Source organism: Leptonychotes weddellii, chromosome 6 (assembly GCF_054177405.1).
Source record: "Leptonychotes weddellii isolate Sample4059 chromosome 6, ASM5417740v2, whole genome shotgun sequence".
Lineage (NCBI taxonomy): Eukaryota > Metazoa > Chordata > Mammalia > Carnivora > Phocidae > Leptonychotes > Leptonychotes weddellii.
In genome coordinates, this window is record NC_138374.1 from 34,263,005 (window position 1) to 34,282,036 (window position 19,032).

The following is a 19,032-nucleotide window of genomic DNA, read 5'->3' on the forward strand; positions in this document are numbered from 1 at the left end:
TTGGCACACTGAAGCACTCTGGTTCTATCGTATGCACTCATTCTTAAGTGCTGCACTCTTGAACCCAAAAGAGAGAGATCTTCCAGGCTGGCTAACAAGCCCCTTTTCTGGCTTTCTTTCCCATTGAGAGAAGTAAAGAATGAAGTAAAACAGCAAATTGAACTGTCCAACAGCAGCATTGAGCCTGTCCAAATGTAATGTTTCTCCTTGAGGCCAGGTGTTCTAGTAGGCAGAGATGAGGGATGAGATAACCCAGATGGGATGAAGGCTGGTTCAGCAGTCACAACCTCATCTGGAGAATTTTCTTGACCAATATAGAAAAATACACCTTTGTGAAGGAGGTCAGTTGTATGGTATCAGATGGTAACTAGACTTGTGATCACTTTGTAGTATATGCAAATATTGAATTATGTGATACACCGGACATGAATATGTTATATGACAATTTTATGTCAATAAAAGAAAAATGCATTTTTTTTTAAAGATTTTTTTTTGTTTATTCATTCAAGACACAGAGATACAGAGAGAGAGAACATGAGCAGGGGGAGCAGGCTCCCTGCTAAGCAGGGAGCCTGACGCGGGGCTCAATCCCAGGACCCTGGGATCATGACCTGAGCCGAAGGCAGATGCTTAACCATCTGAGCCACCCAGGCGCCCCAATAAAAGAAAAATAAAAATGCACCTTTGAAGCAGCATGAATGCTTCAAGAAGTAAGTCATCACTCCAGGAGGCTGGACCCTTGGATTCAGTTCCTTCAGGGATTACTTTGCAGTTATTTCAAACCGCACTTTGTATTAAAAAGTCAAAGAGGAATTATGGCACCTCTCTGAGCTTAATAGTTACTTGCTTAAATGGTTTTTTTGCCTAGCAGAAGACTGCAGGTGGACTGGGTGATACTGGGCAATCCCTTGACCATTTCCTCATCAGGGCAAGCAAGGAAAAAGCCTTGGCTTGGACATTAGTGAGCTAAGGTCTCTCTGTTTTCACTCTGAGCTTTTAGCTTGATTATAAACTATGTATGAAAGATGCTTATAAACAAAACTATGTACAGTTAGATACCTTCATTTCTGTGGGGCTCAGGAGAGTCAGAAAACTTCATTTGGATCAGGATGTACATCAAGATTGACCATAAGATGTCAATTATATCTCAATAAAGAGTGGAAAGAAAAAAAGATGTGCCAGAGGCAGGGCAGCTTGCAGCTCTTCTCTGCCTCTTTTTCTCAGTAACTTCCATTAAAAAAAAAACGGAATATTTAAAATGTGCAGAAAATTACAGATACTATAAATGTAAGAAATGTTGACATTTTGATACATTGACTATTTCATTGTTTGGGGACAAAATATTACAGATAAACCAGTGCTCTGAGGTGCTTTTCAATTCTTTATTTTTCTTTTTTTAAGATTTTTTTTAATTTGAGGGGGCGTCTGGGTTGCTCAGTCGTTAAGCGTCTGCCTTCGGCTCAGGTCATGATCCCAGGCTCCTGGAATCTAGCCCCGCATCAGGCTCCCTGCTCCGCGGGAAGCCTGCTTCTCCCTCTCCCACTCCCCTTGCTTGTGTTCCTGCTCTTGCTATCTCTCTCTCTGTCAAATAAATAAAATCTTTAAAAAAAAAAGTTTTTTTTTTTTTTAATTTGAGAGAGAGTGTGTGAGAGAGAGCATGAGCAGGGGCAGGGGCAGAGGGAGAAGCAGACTCCCCACTGAGCAGGGAGCCCCGACCCAGGACCCTGGGATCACGACCTGAACCAAAGGCAGACACTTAACTGACTGAGCCACCCAGGCACCCCATGAGGTGCTTTTCAACTCTTTAAAAAGCAAGTACTGTAATACAGTTTTTGAATGATGAAATATTTAATCCCCGGAAAGTCAATGGGGAGTACTGTATCAAATCCCTGTAACAAATTATATATACACATTACCTGTTGGTACTGTTCCTCTCTTTGTGAACCTTGATAGATATGGAAGGCCACTCAAAATTTTTACTTGTGCTATAGTACAATAGATGGGTACTTAATGACATGGCTGAGTTCTTAGTGCCCTCCTGCTTAATATACTGGGAAAGATAAATCACCTGATCTGACAAGCAGTTAACTCTGCTGCTTTCCTGACATGTGGCATGCCCGGTACAGAGCCCCTGACACAGGCCTCAATCTCACGACCCTGAGATAATGACCTGAGCCGAAATCAAGAGTTAGACGCTTAACCAACTGAGCCACCCAGGCGCTCCTAGCAGAAATCTTTTTTTTTTTTAAAAAGAGTGGTCTTGTGTACATTTTCCTAAAATGATGTATTTTGGTATTTACATCAAATGTGCAATATATATCTACATACATTAAAAATTTCTACAAGGATGTACCTAAAAGTGTTAACAAGGCTTCCTTCATGCTCCCCCTCTTCTGAATATTGGGATAACCACCTACTGCAATTATTCCTGCCCTTTGTCCTTTCTTCATGGTTTCTCCTGTTAAAAAAACAAAAAGTAAATCTGAAGATTAAATTGGCTTTATTAAGTCATTCATGAATCAAGCAGTATCTCATCAAGCAGAGAGATACTCCAAGGAGTTCTACAAAATGGAAGGCTGTTATAGAAAGGAGGGTTGGGCAAGGAAGTCACTGGCAAAGGAAGAATGAAAGTTCATTGGAGGAAAGTAAGAGTTCAGGGTGACAATGGCTTTTCATTGGCTGAGCTGTAGCGTTTTCCATTGGTTGGGCTTGTTGCTGGGCAGAAGAACATTTTCCTTGCTCCTTGGAGGGTAGTAAAGTAGTGACACCTTCCAGTTGGATATGCAAGGCACCTCTCTTCCTGTTTGGGATAACTGACTAGTGGTAGGGGATGAGAGCTTCCTCTAGAAGTCTTCCCAATTCCAATTTTAGTTCAGGTTTCCTTTATTAATTTTCACATTTCTCCCTTTTGGTCAAGATCTGTCTCTAAAAGCATCACTGATCAAAAATAAATAAATAAATAAATAAAATAAAAGCATCACTGATCAAGAGTTACGTTTCCCAAATTCAGTGGGCTTTGTTCCTTGGTGCCAGGAAAGACCTTTCTTGTGTATTTTTTCCTATGTCAATGGGAAAATGCATGGACCCAAAAACACTTGAGGCCACATTTCAGTTACAAAAAAAAAAAGGTAGTAGGGAGAACTCTCAGGCCTTTCTTAACCAAAGTCTATATTTTGTCAAGGTTGCAAGCATCAGAGATCATCTCAAAGCGCTGAGCAAGCATCACACTCCAAACATAGGGGCTTCGTTGTAGCAATTTCACTTGTAGGTCATCTGGGTGCCCTCCTGAAACAAGTTGTCTCTCTTTGCTTTTACAGGTCTTAACTGCCTAATATCAATGTTAATTTCATTGACTACCACCAGAATCTGAGGAACAATCCTCTCATCAGAGAGAAAGTTCTTATGCTTCCTCAATGACCATTTTATAGGCACTAGGAATAAAATATTAATAAAGACTATGAGTCATTTACCTTGTTATCCTTAATGCCTATGACTCACCAACCATTATATATATATACTTCCATATATACACTCTTAGAAAAGAACAGTGATGGGGCGCCTGGGTAGCTCAGTTGGTTAAGTGGCTGCCTTCGGCTCGGGTCGTGATCTTGGGGTCCTGGGATTGAGCCTCGCATCGGGCTCCCTGCTCAGCAGGGGGCCTGCTTCTCCCTCTCCCACTCCCCCTGCTTGTGTTCCCTCTCTAGCTAGCTGTCTCTCTCTCTGTCAAATATAAATAAATAAATAATCTTTAAAAAAAAAAAAAAAACAGTGGTATAGAAAAAATTACAGATATCAAAAAGATAATATGTTACTTGTTACTGGAATGTATTTATTCTCTCTCTCTTTTTTTTAAAGTAATCCTTACACCCAACATGGGGCTAGAACTCATGACTCTGAGATTAAGGGTCCCATGCTCTACTGACTGAGCCAGCCAGGGGACCCTGGAATGTATTTATTCTTGCACTTGTTTTTGTTTTTTAAGATTTATTTATTTTAGAGAGTGCAAGCAGGAGGCGGGGCAGAGGGAGAGGGAGAAAATTCTCAAGCCGACTCCCCACTGAGTGCAGGCCCCCCCCCACCAACGAGGGGCTTGATCCCAGGACCCTGAGATCATGACCTGAGGTAAAATCAAGAGTCGGATGCTCAACCGACTAAGCCACCCAGGCGCCCCTATTCTTGTACTTGTTAACAAACTGGCTAATGTTCTGGAGATTCTTGCAAACCAAATAATAAAGATACCATGTACATGTGACTCAGAGAAACACAGATCATTGCACAAAACCCCATCCCTTTCCTCACCTAACACCCCAATTCCACCTTCTCCCTGGTACCTTCCTCTAGACATTGTAACTTCCTTCCCCACCCCCTCAAAACTGGACACCTTAAGTAGTCTTAAGAGGTTTCAGACTGCAAGAAGGGTGAATAGATATGCTTCCATAAAGTATTTTATCTCCCTGTTTAAATACAATAAGAATGTAAAAGTAATTTTGGAATTGTCGATGGAAAATTTCGGTTCTATTTCTGCTACTACTACTGCTCCCAAGCCTGGCAGGCATCTGCCCAGTGCTGTGTGAAACAAGATCTTGATGGGATCACTACTTCTCACAGTAACCTGAGACATGGGATAGTTTTACCTTAGTTTGACAGGTGAGGGACTTGTCTAAGATGTGAAAACGTGTTAAGGAAACCTAACTCAGAATTAGTCAGGAAGCCATGAAGGAGGGCTCACACAGCTTGCAAAACCCAGCAGGAAGGAAGATTTCCTTTCAACTCAACAACCAATGAAAGGCCACCACCGCTTTGCCTGCAGCCAATGAACTCTCATTTTCCTCCAATGGACTTTTGTTCAATAAACCTCCTCCCAACTTCCTTCTTTCCACTATAAAAGGATGCTCTCCTCCATTGTTCTCTGTACTTGCCTATGGTTTGCCATAGTGTGCTTGTCCCAAATTGCCATTCTTCTGCCATTCCCAAATAAACTTGATTTTACCGGCCGAATTGCTTACCTTTTTCTTTTAAAAGGTTGACAGTGGTTATCCTGAATTTAAACCAGTCTATCAAAACCTCAAGTCTATGTTCCTCCTAAACTCTCTACTAGATTGTACCTGGACATAGCCAGACCTCACTTTGAAGGGTTCCCTTATACACAAATTACACTCACCATGGTTTAGTTACATGTCAGTCCCCTAACAACATGGTTCCAATTTTAGTTACAACAGTGAATCAACTGTAAATGCATAAAATATAAACTTCACTGCTAGCTCTTCAGGCCAAAAATCACTAAATAACAGATGTGTATCACAGTAAGTGACTCTCTTCTGTCCTGGCCAGTCTGAGTCCTGCTAATTGACAACCAACAAGTTAACATTGGTAAAGACCTTCCTATTATCTCCTAAGTGAGAGGGTAACCTGACTCCATCTACAATGCAGACATGAATATTGAATCTATAAATACATCTACTGAAATCTATAAATGCAATGAAAAACATTTTGGCATTTCCTGAAAATGTGAACTATAAACTCTTCATTTCCTATTAGGATGTTGGCTGACTTAAGAGTCACAAAGTTGGTTTTCATTCGTCTTCACCACAACTGACGGAGACCTCCATTTCTATGGCTGAGCTCCTGTGAGCATGACTCTTCCTGGTGCTGAATGTATTCAGGCAATTGTGCCCTTTAAATGTGGCTTTATGTTTATAAAATCTGAGAGGATGTCAAAAACCTAACTTTTGCTGTATTTTTTAACGCTTAAAATACGTGAGAGTTCTTCTTAAGGATTAAGAAATACAATTACCTACTCATTTTATTATTATTTTTTTTAAAAGATTTTATTTTTAAGTAATCTCTACACCCAATGTGGGGCTTAAATTTACAACCCAGAGATCAAGAGTCACATGCTCTACCGACTGAGTCAACCAGGCGCCCCATAAGGTACAACTTTATTTTTTGTTTTCTTTTTTTGTTTGTGTGGATGTGTCTTTTTGGTGGTTTTTTTTTTTTTAGTAATCTCTCCGCCCAATGTGGGGTTTGAACTCCCAACCCCAAGATCAAGAGTCGCATGCTCTACTGACTTGAGCCAGCCAGGCGCCACGTCTACTCATTTTAAAGCAGTTCACTTTAAAAAGTAGCTAGCTTTCATTTACTTATCTATTCAATACTACTTGAGTCCTTCCTTCAGGCAGGAGACCATTCCAGCTGTCCTGGATACTCAGTGACTAAGCTAAACTTGGTGCCTGCCCTTGATTACTGGTGAGCAACAAAGACATTTAACCCTTATTAAATAAAACTGGATAATGCCACTTAAAAACAAATTAACACCTATAGAAAAAGCATTTCTGGCCATCAGCAAATACTTACTGAGAACTTATTTGAGCCCTATGCTTAATGGTATGGAAGACAAAGAGAATTAAATTGTTACGTCTTTGCATTTAGAGAGCTTACCACCAAGCCAAGGGATTTTCATTCTTTTCTGAGAAGGCATCATGTGTGTCTTATCAGGCTTATTATATATTATGCCTTCTCAGAAAAGAATACAAATTCTCAGGAGCCAAAAGTTAACTAAAAAGACCTTGAGAATAGAAAAAATTAAATCACACTAATAAAATACAATGATTACTATAAAAACAACTCTAGGGGCGCTTGGGTGGCTCAGTCAGTTAAGTGTCCATTCAGCTCAGGTCATGATCTCAGTGTCATGAGATTGAGCCCTGCATCCAGCTCCATGCTGGGCACAGAGCCTGCTTAAGATTCTCTCCCTTTTCTCTCTCTGCATCTCCCCCCCTACCCCAGCTCCGCTCACGCTCTCTCTCAAAAAACAAACAAACTTAAAAATAAAAAAATTCTAATCTTTGTCTAAAATATATATTGAGCACCTGATAGGAAATCTAAAGTGTACTAAGAACTGTAAATAAAAGTAAATCGCAGTTAAGCCCTAGAGGGAAAGTCAAGAGCAAACCTTGATGATGCCTCATACAGCTCCTTCACTCTTCTTTCTGTCCCTGTCAAATCTCTGTGCTATTCACAAGTAAGACTGTATAAAAATTGCTTTCAAATATTATTCATTGGATCACAGTGATTTCAATGTTAAACAATCCATTTTGGAATAAACTTTCACGGGGTGACAACTGGAGTTAGAGGAAGTCTCTTGTGCCTCCCTTTGAGAATATTACACAGAGTCAAAGTAGATGGCTAACAATTTGAAGGCTGCCCAGCCCTCTGTATTCAAGTGAAACTCCCTAAAGGAAGCCGAAGCTTGGGGCACCTGGGTGGCTCAGTCGTTAAGCGTCTGCCTTCTGCTCAGGTCATGATCCCAGAGTCCTGGGATCGAGCCCCGCATCGGGCTCCCTGCTCAGTGGGAAGCCTGCTTCTCCCTCTCCCACTCCCCCTGCTTGTGTTCCCTCTCTCACTGTGTCTCTGTCAAATAAATAAAATCTTTAAAAAAAAAAAAAAAAAAAAGGGAAGCCAAACCTTATTCTGAAGTCATTAGTATGAGTACTTCCAAGGGGCAAGACTTAGGTAACAGGTTCTAGCCCTCCTGGCAGAGTGAAGAAAGCTGGTGGCTTAGAGCAGAGACAAAGCCAGAGAAGCCCTTTCAAAGTGACAGTTGAAGATAGTGGCATTTCAGTTCCTCCTTTCTTAGTCTAAAGCTGCACTGTGTGATAAGGGGTCCATTTGGCCACACAGGGCTGTTGAGCACTTGAAATGTGGCTAGTGGGACAGAGGACCTGACTTTTTAATAACTTTTTTTATTTTTTAAAGCAATCTCTACACCCAATGTGAGGCTTAAACTTATGACCCCAAGATCAAAAGTCACATGCTCTACCGACTGAGGCAGCCAGGTGCCCCTGACTTTAAAAAAATAATAATTTATTTACTTACTGGGGGTGGGGGGGATATGGCGGGGGAAGAGCAGAGGGAGAGAGAATCCCGAACTGACTCCGCGCTCAGTGCAGAGCCCAATGTGCGGCTCAATCTTACAACCCTTAATCTCAAGACCCTGAGATCATGATCTGGGCTGAAATCAAGAGTTGGACACTTAAATGAATGAGCCACCCAGGCACCCCTGACTTTTTATTTTAATTGTAGTAAAATATACAACATAAAGTTGACCATCTTAACCATTTTCTAAAATCAGTAGTGTTGGGGCACCTGGGTGGCCCAGTCAGTTGGGCGTCTGCCTTCAGCTCAGCTCTATGGTCCCAGGGTCCTGGGATTGAACCATGAGTCCAGCTCTCTGCTCAGCGGGAGCCTACTTCTCCCTCTCCCTTCTGCTCCCCCTGCTTGTACTCTCTCTCTCTGTCAAATAAATGAATAAAATCTTTAAAAAATAAAAACATTAAAAAAAATAAAATCAGTAGTGTTAAGTACATGCAATGTTGTTCATGCGATCTCCACAGTCTTTTTGTCTTGAAAGCCTGAAACTCTGTATTTTTTTTTAAAAGATCTTATTTATTTATTTGACACAGAGAGACACAGCGAGGGGACACATGCAGGGGGAGTGGGAGAGGGAGAAGCAGGCTTCCCACCAAGCAAGGAGCCCGATGTGGGGCTCAGGCTTAACGACTGAGCCACCCAGGCGCCCCTGAAACTCTATACATATTAAACAATTCCCCATTTCCTGCCTCCCCACAGTCCCTGGCAACATCACCAGTCTTCTTTCTGGCGCTATGAATCTCAGTACTTTTGATACCTCATGTATGTGGAATCATGTAGTATTTGTCTTTTTGTGACTGGCTTATTTCATTCAGCATGATGTCCTCGTTTCATCCATGTAGTAGCATGTCTTGAAATTTCCTTCTCTCTTTTTTTTTTTTTTTTTTTAAGGGCGAGCACAAGCAGGGGAGGGGGCAGAGGGAGGAAGACAGAGAGAATCCGCTGAGCCTGGATGCAGGGCTCAATCTCAGGACCCTGAGATCATGACCTGAGCCAAAATCAAGAGTTGGACTCTTAGCTGACGGAGCCACCCAGGCGCGCCACAATTTCCTTCTCTTCCTTCTCAGTGAACTAGGTTGCTTCCACCTTTTGACTATTGTAAAAAATGCGGCTATGAACATTGGTGTACAGATAGCTTTCAGACCTTACTTTCAATTATTTTGAGTATATCCAGAAATGTAATTGCTGGATCATATGGTAATTCTTTTTTATTGAGTATTTACCATACTGTTTTCCATAGTGGCTGCACCATCTTGCATTCCTGCCAGCAACACACAAGAGTTCCAACTTCTGGGGCGCCTGAGTGGCTCAGTCATTAAGCGTCTGCCTTCGGCTCAGGTCATGATCCCAGGGTCTGAGATCGAGCCCAGCATCGGGCTCCCTGCTCAGCGGAGAGCCTGCTTCTCCCTTTCCCACTCCCCCTGCTTGTGTTCCCTCTTTCACTGTGTCTCTCTCTGTCAAATAAATAAATAAAATCTTAAAAAAAAAAAAGAGTTCCAATTTCTTCACATGCTTGCCTTAATTTAAATTTAAATACTGATAATTCAGTTACTGGAAAACTTTTAACTATGTTTGGAACAACATGGATATGTGAATCTACTTTTTTAACTGTAAATTTTACAAAATATAAATACACTTTAGGGGCGCCTGGGTGGCTCAGTTGGTTAAGCGACTGCGTTCGGCTCAGGTCATGATCCTGGAGTCCCTGGATCGAGTCCCGCATCGGGCTCCCTGCTGGGCGGGGAGTCTGCTTCTCCCTCTGCCCCTCCCCACTCATGTGCTCTCTCTCATTCTCTCTCTCTCAAATAAATAAAAAATCTTTAAAAAAAAAAAAAATATATATATACTTTAGTTATTCCCAATAAAAATTTAACATCTGTATTCAGATGTGCTGTTCAGTAGAAAATACACACCAGCTTTCAAAGATTTAATCCAGTAAAAAATAATATAAACTGTTTCATTGATAATTTTATATATTGATTACATATCAATATTTTGGATATGTAAAAACATAAAATTAATTTAACCTATTTCTTCCTACTTTTGTAAATGTGGCTCCTAGAAAAATTTTAAATTACATATATGGCTCACATTCTATTTCTACTGGACAGCACTACTATAGAGATAGCCTCCACTCAAACATAGTGAAAATCACCAGATTCCAGAAGATAAACTCCTCCCTAGGGTCCCAATTGTTTTAAAAAAAATTTTTTTTAAAGATTTTATTTATTTGAGAGAGTGAGAGAGAGCAAGAGAGGGAGAGCACAGAGGGAGGGGGAGGAGAAGCAGACTCCCCGCTGAGCAGGGAGCTTGATGCAGGGCTCATCCCAGGATCCAGAAATCATGACCTGAGCTGAAGGCAGACATTTAACCGACTAAGCCACCCAGGAAACCACCCCCCAATTGTTTTAATATTTACATCTTATGCCCTTAATATTTACATCTATCTTTCTTTTACTACAGGAGGAGTCCCTGAATGAAACTCCCTCTCCTTTTTTTTTCAAGATTTATTTGAGAGAGAGAAAGCACGAGGCGACGAGGGGCAGAGGGATAGGGAGAGAGAAACTTTAGCAGACTCTGTGCTGAGCGAGGGGCTTGATGTTAGGACCCTGAGATCCAGACCTGAGCCAAAACCAAGAGTCCCATGCTTAAACAACTGTGCCACCCAGGCACCCTTGAATGAAAATTTCTATTCAGTTATCACAAAAAGCCAGGCTGTTCTACCTATTTCCCCAGTGACTATCAGTGTTCAGTTTTGGTATCCTATTTTCTATGTTTTGTTGGTGTATCATAGCCATATGCCTTCCATTACAGAGTCAATAAACTCCTGTGCCTGGGGTGAAGGCTGGGGGCTGCATATAACACCTCCCCAAGGAAAGCTCAGGGGATATGTTAATGTGTTTGCAGAGTAAAAGAGGTAGTTTCCTCCTTCTTTAATTTGACAATGCTGCCTTGAAAAAACTTCTGTACGTTTGTGGTTCTTAACCACTTACAGCTTATTTCCACTCTGAAAGCAGTCTGAAATCCTGGACTGACTTACTTCCCTGTAACAATAAAGTAGTGGGGCAGTACCTTGACCAGGTGTAGTCACTTTTAGTGACTGATGGCTACATGACAGAGGGGTGTGCGGGGACCCAGGAAGAAACCCTGTCATGTTGGGGTGGAAGAACCAAAAGCTAGAACTGAGACAGAAGAGCTGTTGTTGTGACTGTATTTGCCCCTCATACCGGGGTCACTCAAGATATAACACCCATCACTACCACTCCAATGCAAAAAGGATAATTGTTCATAATTTTTTTTTTAAGATTTATTTATGTGAGAGAGAGAGAGAGCACAGGCTCAAGTGAAGAACTGAGGGGGAGGGAGAGAGAATCCTCAAGCCAACTCCTGGCTGAGCGTGGAGCCCAACTCTGGGCTGGATCCCAGGACCCTGAGATCATGACCTGAGCCAAAACCATGAGTTGGACGCTTAACCATAGGCTTAGCTGCCCGAGCCACCCAGGTGCCCCAATTCATAGTTTTTTTTTTAAATAAAATTTTTATTTTGGGATCATTTTAAATCTACAGAGAAGTTGCAAAGATAGTACAGGGAATACCTGCATACCCTTTACTGTTTTTCCTATATTTAATGTCTGATATAACCATGGCACATTTGTCAAAACTAAGAAATTCACATTGGGGGTACCTGGGTGGCTCAGTCGTTTAAGTGTCTGCCTTTGGTTCAGATCATGATCCCAGGGTCCTGGGATTGAGTCTTGCATGGCCTCCCTGTTCAGCAGGGAGTCTGTTTCTCCCTCTCCCTTTACCCCTGCCCCTGCTTGTGCATGCTCTCAATCTCTCAAATAAATAAAATCTTTAAAAAAAAAAAATTAAATTCACATTGGTAGAATACTCTTAAACTATAGACTTTAATCTGATTTTACCATTAATGTCTTTTTTTTTTTTTTTTAAAGATTTTATTTTTTAGAGAGCGAGCGAGAAACAGCATGAGAGGGGCGAGGGTCAGAGGGAGAAACAGGCTCCCCGCTGAGCCGGGAGCCCGATGTGGGACTCGATCCCAGGACCCTGGGATCATGACCTGAGCCGAAAGCAGACGCTTAACCATCTGAGCCACCCAGGCGCCCTAATTTTACCATTAATGTCTTTCTACTGTTCTAGGACCCAACACATATGCCACATTGCATTTAGCATGCAAGCTTTTTATATACCAAGATCTCGCCCCATTTTACCATTCACGTTAATGTTTTTATTTCTTGGTATAGACTGTAAGGTTTTATTTTTGTGTGTATGCTTACTTATAATTCTGAAATAGTGTTTATTCATACTGGTGATGCCCACCAAAGACTACCCAGACATAGTTACGGTCAAACAATGAAGGGTTATTAGCGGCTGTACTGAGGGAGACCTCAAACCATGGGGAGTCTCAGGACGGGGGTGTTAAAGAGGGTTCATTATAGTATATGGGCTTCTGTTAGGTGATTTGGGGGAGGGTCCAAGGAAACAGGTTCTGTTCTGGTGCTGTCAGAAAGCAGGGGCAATTCAGGGACTAGCTTAATTTTTATCTAGAAAGCAGGAGGAATGGGACATTGCTTACGTTCATCAGGGAGGGCATCCAGGCCGGCTACCAACCGTGGCTCTCAGAGCTGCTTTTCTTAGTGCTGCACCTGATCGTAATTAAGACAGAAAGCAACAGAAGACTGCTTAGCAGCTTTTGGTACAGAAATGACAACTTTGGTCCCCGATACTGCTAATTCCAAATGTGTACATGTGCTTAACAAACAACTCCTCACCAAGGGCTGACAAGTTCAGTCTGTCTCATTTCGAGCAAAAAACACGGGTGGCCTGGATGTAGCAGGAACTCAAATGACATCGAACTGGCGCGTTTCTCCCGCAATGAACATCTCGGCCCCGGCACTTCGTCTCCCAGAACCAGGCCTGAGGCCAAAGCCCTGCCCTCCGGGGGAACCGGGAGCCAGGTGAAGCTACGCGACAACGCGGAGTAGCGACCCAAGAGCTGGGAGCACAGCCTGCGCCCGCTCCTCAAACTCTGCCCTTGGAGCCGCCTTTATGTCTCCGCTGTTCTCGGTTCCCTTTCTCCCTCGGCAGGAAATGACTCCCTTTTTCTCCTCTCACGGTGGTCTTCGATCTAGGCGTCTTTTGGGCTCAATGTTTGGGGTGCTTTTCAGTCTGCCCCTTCAGGGGCTCAGGAACGCTCTGCCGCACCGCTCCCCTCCGGCCCCCCTCCGCGGGCCCCGGCTCCCCCACACGCTTGGCTGACCAATTTCCGCTCGGAGCCGGGCGCGTCACAATGGTGCCCTCGCCGCCTCGCCACCCGAGCGGGTCACTGAGGGTCCGCCCCGCCGCACTCCATGCGTCCTTCCAGCCCCGTCTTCCTGGAGAAGGTGGGGTTCCGCGGGGAAACAGGCTAGTGATGACGGCGGGGGCGCGGGCTCCCGGGTCTGTCGCTCCTGGGGCTGTTGCTCCTGGGTGCTGGGGTGCAGGGCCGAGCGGGAATCGGGCAAACCCCGAGCAGCGGGGCTGAGGTTAACGCCGCGTACGCCCGACGGGCGGGAGTTGTGCACTCGGGCCTGCCGCGCACCAGACCCCGCCCCTCGGAGGCCCCGCCCAGGGCGCGCTGCCAGGGGTTTCCATGGTGATGGCAAATAAGCCTTAACGGCCTCCCCTACAACTGCCAAGTTCCCCGCGTTCCACCCTCCTCTGGGTGCTCAGAAGGACGATCGAGGTGCCGGATGTGAAGAGCAGGAGCGTGGAGACTCGGAGCCCGAGGTGAGGGGCGGGACGGGCGGCGGGTCTGAGGCTGAGGGCCGCACAATTGGGACCGACCGGGAACTTGGCCCTCTGGGGGTGGGGACAGCGGGACTGAGATTTGGAGTGTATGTTGGGCGGTGGGGTTTCGTTGTAGAGGGAGCCAAGTGAGGGAATCGCTAGTCCATCTGGGGAGATGAAGACAAGGGGATCCAGAGGGACCGAGTTTGAGGAATCCCTTCCTTAGGCCAGGGATGTCGGGGGAGTCCTAGACGGTGGGCATCCCAGGACCTGCAGGTCTGCGACGTCTGCGCCAGCCTGAGGGACACCTTTAAGGGTAGTGAGACGTGGCGGGGGGTGGGGAGGGTGGAGGCTCTTAATTAATTAAAGGCAGTACTTTCACATATTCAAGAGTCACAAACTTGCACAAGGCTTTATTACTCAAAAACTTTCTTCTCTCTATAGCCCCATTTCCTGCCTCCCTGAGGAAATATTTTCAAGCCTTTGAACTTTTCTTCTCCAGAAATTTTACTTCTTCCTCTTCTATCTGCATTTCCTCTCTGTGGTCTTCCTTTATCTGCTTCACTAAATTTGAACACTTCAGTCTGAAATATTTCCTCATTGATTTCCTTTGCCTCTTGGTCAGGCTTTGCTGCTTCCTGCTGTATATATATATATGTATATATATATATATTATAATATATTATAAAACACTGTTTTCTTCAGTGCCTTTCTTTTGTTAATTAGCCTTGTCTGTTGTCTTCACAGGATTATTCTAAGACCAAGCATAAAGCTATAATATTTTTTGCTGTTTTACAGTATTCCATTTAATAAGCAAGCAACACTCCACTATTCTGTTAAAGGACATATAGGTTGTTTCCAGTTTGGGTTACTATAAACAGTGGTGCTTTGAACCAGCACGTGACTTCTGGGGCACCAGTGATGTGGGAACAAAGGCAGAAGGAAATGTAGATAAAATTAAATGTCCATATAACCTGCAGCCCATTGACAAATACTTAAGACAGGCAGAGTATAACCTTCCTCCAGGAAGCTCCCAACTCTTTTAATGTTAATGACTTGCTAGAGGGAAAAACAATCTTGGTTTGAAAATAGCGAGGTCGCTGGTATCCTGTGTTCTTTAGCATATGAAGATCCTTTAGAACTTCCCTTATCTCAAGAATTCTTTCTTGGTCCTCAGCTCTGGAGCTCACCCCACCAAACCTCACCTATGTTCCAAAACTATGTTAGATGTGCCAGACTTACTTTAGATTATACCTACAGTGGAATTCTTGGGTTATAGGATTTGCCCACATTTAACTTCATCACGTAAAGATACTTTGGAAAACAGTTGTGCCAGTTTACCTCCTAAAGCCAGTGGGATTGCTAGATTAGAGAGTGAGTAAATATTTAATTTTGTAAGCAATTACCAAACTTTTCCAGAGTGTCTGTACCATTTTGCATTCCCATTAGCAATGCATGAGAGTTCCAGTTGCTTTACATCTTCACTAGTACTTGATATTGTCAATTTTAAAAACTTAAAATATTTTTTAGCCATCTTAATGGAGTATATGGCCATATATTATTATGACTTTAATTTGCATGTCTCTAATAGCTAATAATGTTGATTATCTTTTCATGAGCTTATTTGTCATCCTTATATCCCTTTGTAAATATCTGGACAAGTGTTTTTCCCATTTTAAAAATTGAGCTGTTTCCTTTCTGTTGAGTTTTGACAGTCCTTATTCTATCTTAATATAGGTCCAGGGGCACCAGGTGGTTCCAGTTGGTTAAGCATCTGCCTTCAGCTCAGGTCATGATCCCAGAGTCCTGGGATCAAACCCCCCATCAGGCTCCCTGCTCAGCGGGGAGCCTGCTTCTCCCTCTCCCTCTGCCTCTTCACTCTGCTCCTGCTCTCTCAAATAAATAAATCTTTATAAATAAATAAATCAATAGATCACTAAATACAGGTTCAAATGCGTGATTTACAAAATTTTCTTTCAATTTGTAGTTTATCTTCTCCTAACAGTGCTGCAGAGCAAAAAAGATTTTAATTTTGATGAAGTCAAGATTCTCAACTTTTTCTTTTATGGATCTTGCTTTTAGTATTTTTTTTTTTTTTTTTGAGACAGAGAGAATGAGAGAGACAGAGAGCACATGAGAGGGGGGAGGGTCAGAGGGAGAAGCAGGCTCCCTGCCGAGCAGGGAGCCCGATGCAGGACTCAATCCCGGGACTCCAGGATCATGACCTGAGCCGAAGGCAGTCGCTTAACCAACTGAGCCACCCAGGCGCCCTTGCTTTTAGTATTCTAACTGTTAACATAGCACTAGGTCTTGAAGATTTTCCACCTATATTTTCTTTTAAAAGTGTTACAATTTTCCATTTTACATATAAATTTCATTTTGAGTTTTTTTTAATGAGGTATGAGATTTAGATCAAGTTTCTCTTTTAAAAAATTTTTAAATTTATTTATTTTCTCTTTTTTTAATTAAAAAAGTACTTTTAAAAAAAATTTAAGTAAACTCTATGCCACGTGTGGGCCTTGAACTCACTTGAACTCACGGCCCCAAGATCAAGAGTCACATGCTTTACTGACTGAGCCAGCTAGGCACCACATCTTTTTTCCCTTTATATCCAGAGATAGGCAGAAAAATGGATATACAACTGTTCCAGCACCATTTGTTGAAGACTACTTCCTCTACTAAATTGCCTTTGCTCCATTGTAAGAAATCATTATTTTAAAAAATTATTTATTTTTTAAATGAAGATTTTTTTTTTAAGATTTTATTTATTTGACAGAGAAAGACAGTGAGAGAGGGAAACAAGCAAGGGGAGTGGGAGAGGGAGAAGCAAGACTCCCACCGAGCAGGGAGCCGGATGCAGGGCTCGATCCCAGGACCCTGAGATCATGACCTGAGCCGAAGGCAGTCGCTTAACCGGCTAAGCCACCCAGGTGCCCCTAAATAAAGATTTTATTTATCTGAGAGAGAGAGCTCAAGCAGGGGGAGCAGCAGACAGAGAGGGAGAAGCAGGCTCCCCCCTGAGCAGGGAGCACGATGTGTGGGGCTCCATCCCAGAATCATGACCTGAGCCGAAGGCAGACACTTAACTGACTGAGCCACCCAGGGGCGCCCCTATTTATTTATTTTTTGAGAAGATTTATTTATTTTAGAAAGAGCACACTGAGCGTGTGTTGTGGGGGAGGGGCAGAGGGAGAGGGAGAGAATCCCAAGCGGACTCCAACCTGAGTGTGGAGCTCAACGTGGGGCTCCATCCCAGGACCCTGAAATCATCACCCAAGCCAAAACCAAGAGTCAGACACTTAACCTTAACTGACTGAGCCAGCCAAGCACCCCTTTTTATTTAATTTTAATGATCTCTACACCCAATGTGGGGCTTGAACTGAGGACTCCTGAGATGAAGAGGGACATGCTAGATGTACCTACTGAGCCAGCCAGATGCCCCTGTCGCAAGACATCAAGTGGCCATATCTGTGTGGGTCTAGATCTGGACTCTTCTCTGTTCAACTGATTTATCTGAGTATCCTTTCATCAATACTTAATTGTCTTCATTGCAACTTTATGCTGATTTCTAAACTTGTGTGTAATGAGTTCAACTTTATTCATCTTTTTCAGAATTATTTGGTTATTGTTCCTTTGCCTTTCCATATACATTTTAGAATGTCTATATCTTATAAAAATATTGCTGGGATTTTGATAGGAAATATGTTAAACCTATATATCATTTTGGGAGAGAATTGACATCTATCTGTACTCTGTTGAGTCTTCCAATCTCTGAATATAGTATGTCGTTCATTTACTTAAATCTTTTTGGATTTCTTTCATAAGTATTTTGTAGTTTTTAGCATACTGGTCCTACCTATGTATTGTTATGTAACATTTGTTAGATACCTAAGTATTTTAATTTTGGTGAGCTATCATAAATGGTATTATATTTTTAATTTAAATTTCCACATATTTGGGGGCGCCTGGGTGGCTCAGTCGTTAAGCGCCTGCCTTCAGCTCGAGTCATGATCCCAGGCTCCTGGGATCGAGCCCCGCATCGGGCTCCCTGCTCTGTGGGAAGCCTGCTTCTCCCTCTCCCACTCCCCCTGCTTGTGTTCCTGCTCTCGCTATCTCTCTCTGTCAAATAAATAAATAAAATCTTTAAAAAATAAAATAAAATAAAATCCTTGTTAGGTATTGCAGATATTGGGGTTGATAGTGGTTTTCTTTTCTCATTCAAGTGGCTATTTCATTGCTCTTAGTATGACATTTCGTTAAAATTGGATCCTGGACATTTTGAGCTTTTTGAGGCTCAAGCTCTTAATAAATCTTCTGGTTTTTTGTTTAAGATTTATTTATTTATTTTTGTTTTTATTTATTTAAAGATTTTATTTATTTACTTGAGAGAGAGAGAGAGCATGAGCAGGAAGGTGGGGTATAGGGAGAAGCAGACTCCCCACCCAGCAGGGAGCCCGATTTGGGACTTGATCCCAGGACCCTGGGATCATGACCTGCACCGAAGGCAGATGCTTAACCGACTGAGCCACCCAGGTGCCCGGATTTATTTTAGAGAGAGAGAGAGCAGTGGGGAGGGGCAGAGAGAGAAGGAGAGAGAATCTTCAAGTAGATAGATTCCCCACTGAGCGCAGAGCCCATTCCAGGACTTGATGCCAGGACTCTTGAGATCATGGCCTGAGCCAAAATCAAGAGCCCTACTACGCTCAACTGACTGAGCCACCCAGGCATCCCCTAAATCTTCTGTTTTTAGGAGTTCTTCTCTGATGCCACACTGGCAAGGGAAAGGAAGGTGATATCATTACTGCCCGATAGGGTGGAAGTCCAAGTTCTCCACTTGGCCTCTGTTGACAGTCTGGAGATCGGGAATGGCAGGGATGTTTTATGCTAGTGGACTGTGGTGGCTGTCAGGTTCCCCACTGGACCTTCAATGATAGCACCTTGATAGGAGGGTGAGCTGTGCCATGTCCCAGCCTAGAAGAGGGTGTAAGTCTAGGCTTGCTATAGACCTTTGCTAATATGGGTAGGGGTGGTGTCACACTTTTTTTACATAGAGTTTGGCTGGAACAAGATGTTTATTATCTAAAAGTTTTCTGTCTTGTAAGGCTGCCCCTTTCCTGTCCTTTGGCTGGAAAAACATACTATTCTTAGGCTTTTAAAAATCTGCATCCATTAAAAAAGACAGTCTCTTCAACAAATGGTGTTGGGAAAATTGGATAGCCACATGCAGAAGAATGAAACTGGACCATTTCCTTACATCACACACAAAAATAGACTCCAAATGGTTGAAAGACCTCAATGTGAGACAGGAGTCCA

General features: G+C 43.0%; 2 long non-coding RNA genes across 2 annotated transcripts in view; one reads left to right on the top strand and one right to left on the bottom strand.

Moving 5' to 3' along the window:
• Nucleotides 1-1,637: 1,637 nt before the first annotated feature.
• On the bottom strand, nt 1,638-13,500 carry LOC115944251 (uncharacterized). The gene is made up of 3 exons (XR_014146267.1): nt 12,723-13,500; nt 12,527-12,596; nt 1,638-2,937 (listed from the first exon to the last, which is right to left on the bottom strand). It is a non-coding gene; the product is annotated as an uncharacterized LOC115944251 (long non-coding RNA).
• A 52-nt stretch (nt 13,501-13,552) lies between these two features.
• Nucleotides 13,553-19,032, top strand: part of LOC145722177 (uncharacterized) — a 423,749-nt gene continuing 418,269 nt past the window's right edge. Inside the window, exon 1 of the long non-coding RNA XR_014146268.1 lies at nt 13,553-13,719. This is a non-coding gene — a long non-coding RNA (uncharacterized LOC145722177). The remainder of the gene's footprint in view (nt 13,720-19,032) is intronic.